The sequence below is a fragment of the Rousettus aegyptiacus genome, unplaced genomic scaffold (genome assembly GCF_014176215.1).
Source record: "Rousettus aegyptiacus isolate mRouAeg1 unplaced genomic scaffold, mRouAeg1.p scaffold_m13_p_9, whole genome shotgun sequence".
In the NCBI taxonomy this organism is placed as follows: domain Eukaryota; kingdom Metazoa; phylum Chordata; class Mammalia; order Chiroptera; family Pteropodidae; genus Rousettus; species Rousettus aegyptiacus.
Genome location: NW_023416312.1, coordinates 14,252,876 through 14,258,558, shown reverse-complemented (window position 1 = coordinate 14,258,558; position 5,683 = coordinate 14,252,876). Strand labels below are relative to the sequence as shown.

Sequence of the window (5,683 nt, the reverse complement as noted above, 5' to 3'; positions counted from 1 at the left end):
ACAGAACTACAATCTGAAGCAGAGGTGTCCCTGTCAATCTACAGGCTTGTAAGTGAGGGAAATCAGTGTTGCTGGTGTAGACCACTGATTTCTGGTGTGGTTTGTTAAATGGCATTATCACAGCAATAGCCAATGAATATAACTATAGACTTGCTTGTTATATATATCCTTTCATACTTTTTAAATATTATATAATTACATGTTACCCATTCCTAAAAGTATATTAAAATAATTTGTTAACTCTGTCTCCTCAAAACCAATCTAAAAAATGCACACAAAACAAGAAATGTCTTAAGACTGAGCAATGTCAAAGTCCATGCCTCAGTCATATTTGAACTGGTTGGCTATGGTTTGAGTTTCCTTTTTTTATTCTTAATCTGGCAATCCACTGAGGCACCAATTAGTCTTATAAAGAAAACTTACTAAAGTGAAAAGAAAGAAAGGGTCAGCCTACAGCGAAAGACCAATTGTTTTTGTCCAGGAGAAGATGAGATGCCAATAGATGTTTTAACTGATTTTAAATATTTTTTAAATATTTTGTTGGTCTACTTTGGGTATATCTGAATAGAAGCAGAAATGCTTCAAAAACATTTAGTCTGAATCTTTATACAGAGGATTATACTGGAATACCAAGGCATTAAAGGAGTGCGAAAGCTTCAAACAAGAGTGCATTTTCCATAGATATAGAAAATGTAGACAAATGTTTTGTTTCACGATTATACCATGCCACTAGACCTGGATTTGTAACTCAGTTCTATAAAACCAGACTGATGGTCATTTACTAAAGTATATTATTGGAGAGTACTTTATCAACAATGGGCATTTGTGGTAACTTGATCCTTTTTGAGAAAGCTGATTATCTACTTCATAGTTTACTGAATGAAAGTAGAGATCCCTAAAGTGAGAAAACTGGAAAAATTACTCTGACCGGCATGAATATTTTATATGAGTGTAGCTAAATATTAGATCATCGCTTATAAATTTGATTGTATGACATAAAGAGATGTGGGGTTGGCAATGGGGACAAAATGTAAGAATCTCTGAGACAGAAGATGGGATTGACATAGAAGAAAGAGTAGAAGGGGGTTGCTTGGAGCAGAAAGAACGGAAGAAGTAGCATGAGCAAGAGTTGGATTAACATCATGGAAGATCACTAGAGTAGGGAGCATTGAAGGCCTTCTGTATGGCACCCAAAAGGTATCCCAGGTGCTAGGTTTGCCTTGAATTCTGGATGATAATCTTAAATAAGTCCTCACTTCCCTTCGGGCCTGGTTTTCAGATGGCATCTGTTTTTTTCTGTCTTCCCTGTACATTCTTACAAATATATGAGCATATCCCTGTTCTTTCAACAACCTGAAAAAGTCCAACTGACCTAACGGTCAACCCCAAAGCCTCTAGTTATTTCCAGATAGGAAAAACTGTTTTGTAGCACTGATTATATCACTAACTCCCAAAATGGCACTTTAATCGGAATAAATCAGGACTGCAAGGATGGCTATGTGGAAATGTATTGCCACTATTGGAAAAGGGAAAAAAAAATCCCTCAAATATATGGTTCTACAATTGGTTTTCTTATTAATGTGTTACATGTATATTTATATAACCATGAGGATAATTCTCAATAATTTAAAGTCTTACTACCTGAAGATGATAAGCTTTTGAAATGATGAGATGACAATGAATTAGAAAATTGGAAGATTCTGTTTATCTAGTAATTCTCACAATACACAAATTCCCTCTATTCTAATTTACCTGTCTATAGCACAGATGTAATTGTTATAGTTGTCTATCAATGGATGCGAATTAAATGATTTAAAATAAAATGGATATTGTCCCAACTATATAGTTGTAAACATTAACTAACCTCCTATCATATTTACTTTATAAAGTCACTGATATCACTGTAAATTTTCAATAGAAATGAGGGTTCAACTATAACTAATAGGATGAGGATTGATGTGGTCATTTCATACTGACCATCTTCATATCGATGAATGTCAATTTATTCTTATTCTGTTCATCGGTGCACAAGGATTCTTCTACAATAAATGCTCTAAAAACTGTAAGCAAGCAGTTTCTGAAAAGCATTTGGCTGTATTCCTATTCATGGAAACACTGAACTCATAATACCGTGAAACAATTAGTCAGACTACAAAGTAACTAAGAGGCTTTACTCCTACATTACTGTGTTTAATTCCTGAAATCGGCTCTAAAAAGAGTAAGAGACCCGTTATCCTAAATCCAAGTAAATGGACTCTTGGATTTTTTTGCCTCCCACAAGGCATCTACAGTTTAAGTAATAATCTCAGCTACTTCACTTCAAGACTCTAGCTGCATCATTTTTGATTTAAGAAGAAAAACACACTTGAATGAATAATAAACCCCCACGTTCAATGCATGTTATAGATAATAAATAGATTAGCCTGTGATTATGATATAGTTACGGAAAAATGTGAAACACCAAGGAATGATTTCAAAGCATTTGTTTTTTATGTTAAAAGTCTTTATAATTCAACACTTCTATGTAAAGATAAAAAAATTCTCTATTGATAAATTCTATTTCTAGAAGGGAAAGGTAACATTAAACATGTAATCTGCACAAATATTTGAAATATAGGACTAGTTTGCTATATTGTGTTCCATAATAGTTTTCTTTGCAGTTTTATATCATAATTATGGTGTATACAAACTGACATTAACTTTTTCAAATATTAACTGATCCCAACCAACCAAATTAAAGAAAAGGTGTGTCAGAACCTTTCTGGGTGGCCGAAAAAACTAATATAGAATTTTGCAATAGAAAATTCAGAGGGTAACACCTAAGTTAATTACTTATATTCCCCCAATATTTTTTCATCTTATGCAATTCATATTATAAGATCAAAGACATATATTCCTTCTTTTTTCATTAAAAAATAGCAGATGGAAAGTTTTCTGAAATTAGTGGTATTCATGTTCTTCTCCTAGGTATATTCTTGAGTCATGAAATTGTCCAACATGGTAACTCGGTTGCTGAGGGAGCGTGTCTTACAGGGATACCCTGTTTGGAAGTGGGATGAGAAAGAATGCTTGGCAGTTGCCTTCAGGGTGGAGAGAGACTTACTCAGAGGGATTGAGTTCTAAAGAAAAGTCCATATTGCATACAATTTGTTTGGGGCATTCAATATTGCTGTACAAACTTTCTCAAAAGAGAATTAATTTCCTATCTTTGTTTTCCTACTTGGTCATCTCAAGTGAAAATACAATCGGCTTTCTGCACTGGCTCTTGCTAACTCATACATCTTCATTTATTTCCTTCCTCCTTGTTTCAAAAGATGAGCTGTTCTTTCACCACAGTGCTCTGAAATATATATAAAATCCCAACCTCTCTCCTCTGAGATATTGATCTACAATCACCTTTTCTCTAATATATATTTAATAGTTCTATTAGCTGTTTCCTCTCTCAGCATATGCGGCAGGCACTATTGGCTGCCTGCCAATGACTTTGACTTCCTTCTTTCTTTTTGCTGGTTTTGCCATTCCTCCATGATGAAGATTCAGAGTATCCAGATACCCTATTTCCTAGCCTCTCATATGGCGGAGGTAAAAGATGAAGGAAAAGCTGCTGAGTCTTTTGCAAAAGATGGTCCTCGCTGATAAGAGAGCGATTTGTGGGGAACAATTCCCCCTCCTTCCCCTCCTCCCTGTGTTGGATGCTGACTTGTGAGCACATGAGGCTTGGAGATACAATAGCTATCTTGTAATTGTGATGGAAAAACATGGAGGGCACACCGAGGAGTAATATCTCAGAACAATCGAAAGAGCCCAGGAACTTTGATAATATCATCGAACTATTGAACGAATTCTGAGTTCAACTATCCCTGGTCTTCTTCCTGTGTAGAAAAAGCAAACCTATTGTCTAATCAATGTTTGGTCCAATATTCTATTAAGTGTATCAGGAAGCACGCTGACTGATTTTGATTTAAGGTAGATGCTTTAGTTGGATGACCCAATTTTTTTGTTCTTTTCCCCTTTTTCCTTCCTGTAATTAAGAGCAAGTGTGATGGCTGGGTCACAGCAAAAATTTTAGTCCATGACGTGAATTTGAAAATGGAAACCATGTATTAATTACGATAAAGTAGAAAAATATAAAGGGCTTGACTCCCTGATAATTATAATAGTTCTCAGCTGCCAACCTTGAAACTTCTTTTATATCACAAAGAAATTTGTTTTATTTAAACCATTTTTTGTTTTCCTTTGTTTTCTGTCATAAGCATCTGAAATGAATACTGATACATGTAACTTGCGAGCATAAAACATGAAAAAAATATAGGAGGACTTTTTGGGTGAAAAGATATGTGTTCATTTAAATTTGTGATAGTTACAAACTTCTCTAAAAAGTTAGCATAAGTTTATGATTCTGCCAAATTGATGATCTCGCTATATCTTCATCAGTTCTTGTTATTATCAAAGTTTTTAAAAAATTTGTCTTCTGATTATTTTTAAATGCTTCTTCTTTTATTTGTACTTTTAAAACTGAGAAAAGTTAAACTAAGCATCTCTTCGTTTCTTCCTAGACAATTCATATTTATTTTCCTCTGAATTGCCTGACAATTTTTTCTTTTTTCTCTATGTATCGCCTTTTTCTTTTCTTATTGATTTAAGTTATATTAAAGGAATTTATACCTAGCTCTCCTATATGTTGCTGTATTTTTACATTTTTTGGGTTTTCTTATACTTTTTTTTTTGATGCTACTATGTGCCATGGAGATCTGGCAAATATTTATTTAGTAAATTATCAAGCTGTACGCTTATGGCTTCTAGAATTTGGGCCTTAATTGGAAAGACTTTCCCAATTCTAAAATTTTATAATTGATTATACATGTTCATGCATAATAGAAATATTAAAAAATTCATGTTTTTCTGGTATTTTGTAAGGTTTTTACTTTTTATATTTTGATGTATTTCAAATTTATTTTGAAGAATTGGGATGTAGCATTTTTTCTCAAAAGATTAGTTATTCTAATACCATTTATTGAAAAAATTCAATTCTTTCTGCATAAATTGAATTTCCATTTTATCATATTTTAAATATCATGGATTTTTCTTTTTCTTTTTTTCTTTTTTTTTTTTAGGCAAGGCAACCCTTGGTTGACCTCACAGATTGCAAGGACCTTGTCACCTTACAATCTCTTATTTTTTTTTATGCCTACAGCACCTGGTCTTCCTAGGTGGTCTCCCATCCAAGTACTAACCAGGCCTGTCCCTGCTTAGCTTCCGAGATCAGATGGGATTGGGCTCATTCAGGGTAGCATTGCTGTAGAGTTCATGGGTTTTTCTAGAAAGTAACAGAGTGTCTGGCATAAAATAAATATTTACTGTATATTTGCTGAATAAGTAAGGGAATTGTGAAAAAGTCCCTGCAAATTCTGTTAGTTTAATTAGGGTTACATTGCATTTATGGATGAATATAGAAAAGCTTATATTGCATACATTATAGAATTTTCTAATTTTGAATCATAGTATCATTTTAATTTGTCTTTTTATGCCATATAGTTTTAAAGTTTAATTGTTTTTGTCTAGATTATTTATACTTTTTAAAAGTTGATTTCTCCCATTTTCTCTTTCTGTCTTGATATGTTCCCTCGAATATATTTATACTTTTTATTTTCTTCTTGCCCTATATCCCATATATGTTAAATAT

General features: G+C 33.2%; 1 pseudogene; it reads right to left on the bottom strand.

The window, feature by feature from the left end:
• Positions 1–5,185: 5,185 nt before the first annotated feature.
• Positions 5,186–5,304, bottom strand: LOC118607912 (annotated as a pseudogene).
• Positions 5,305–5,683: the final 379 nt, after the last annotated feature.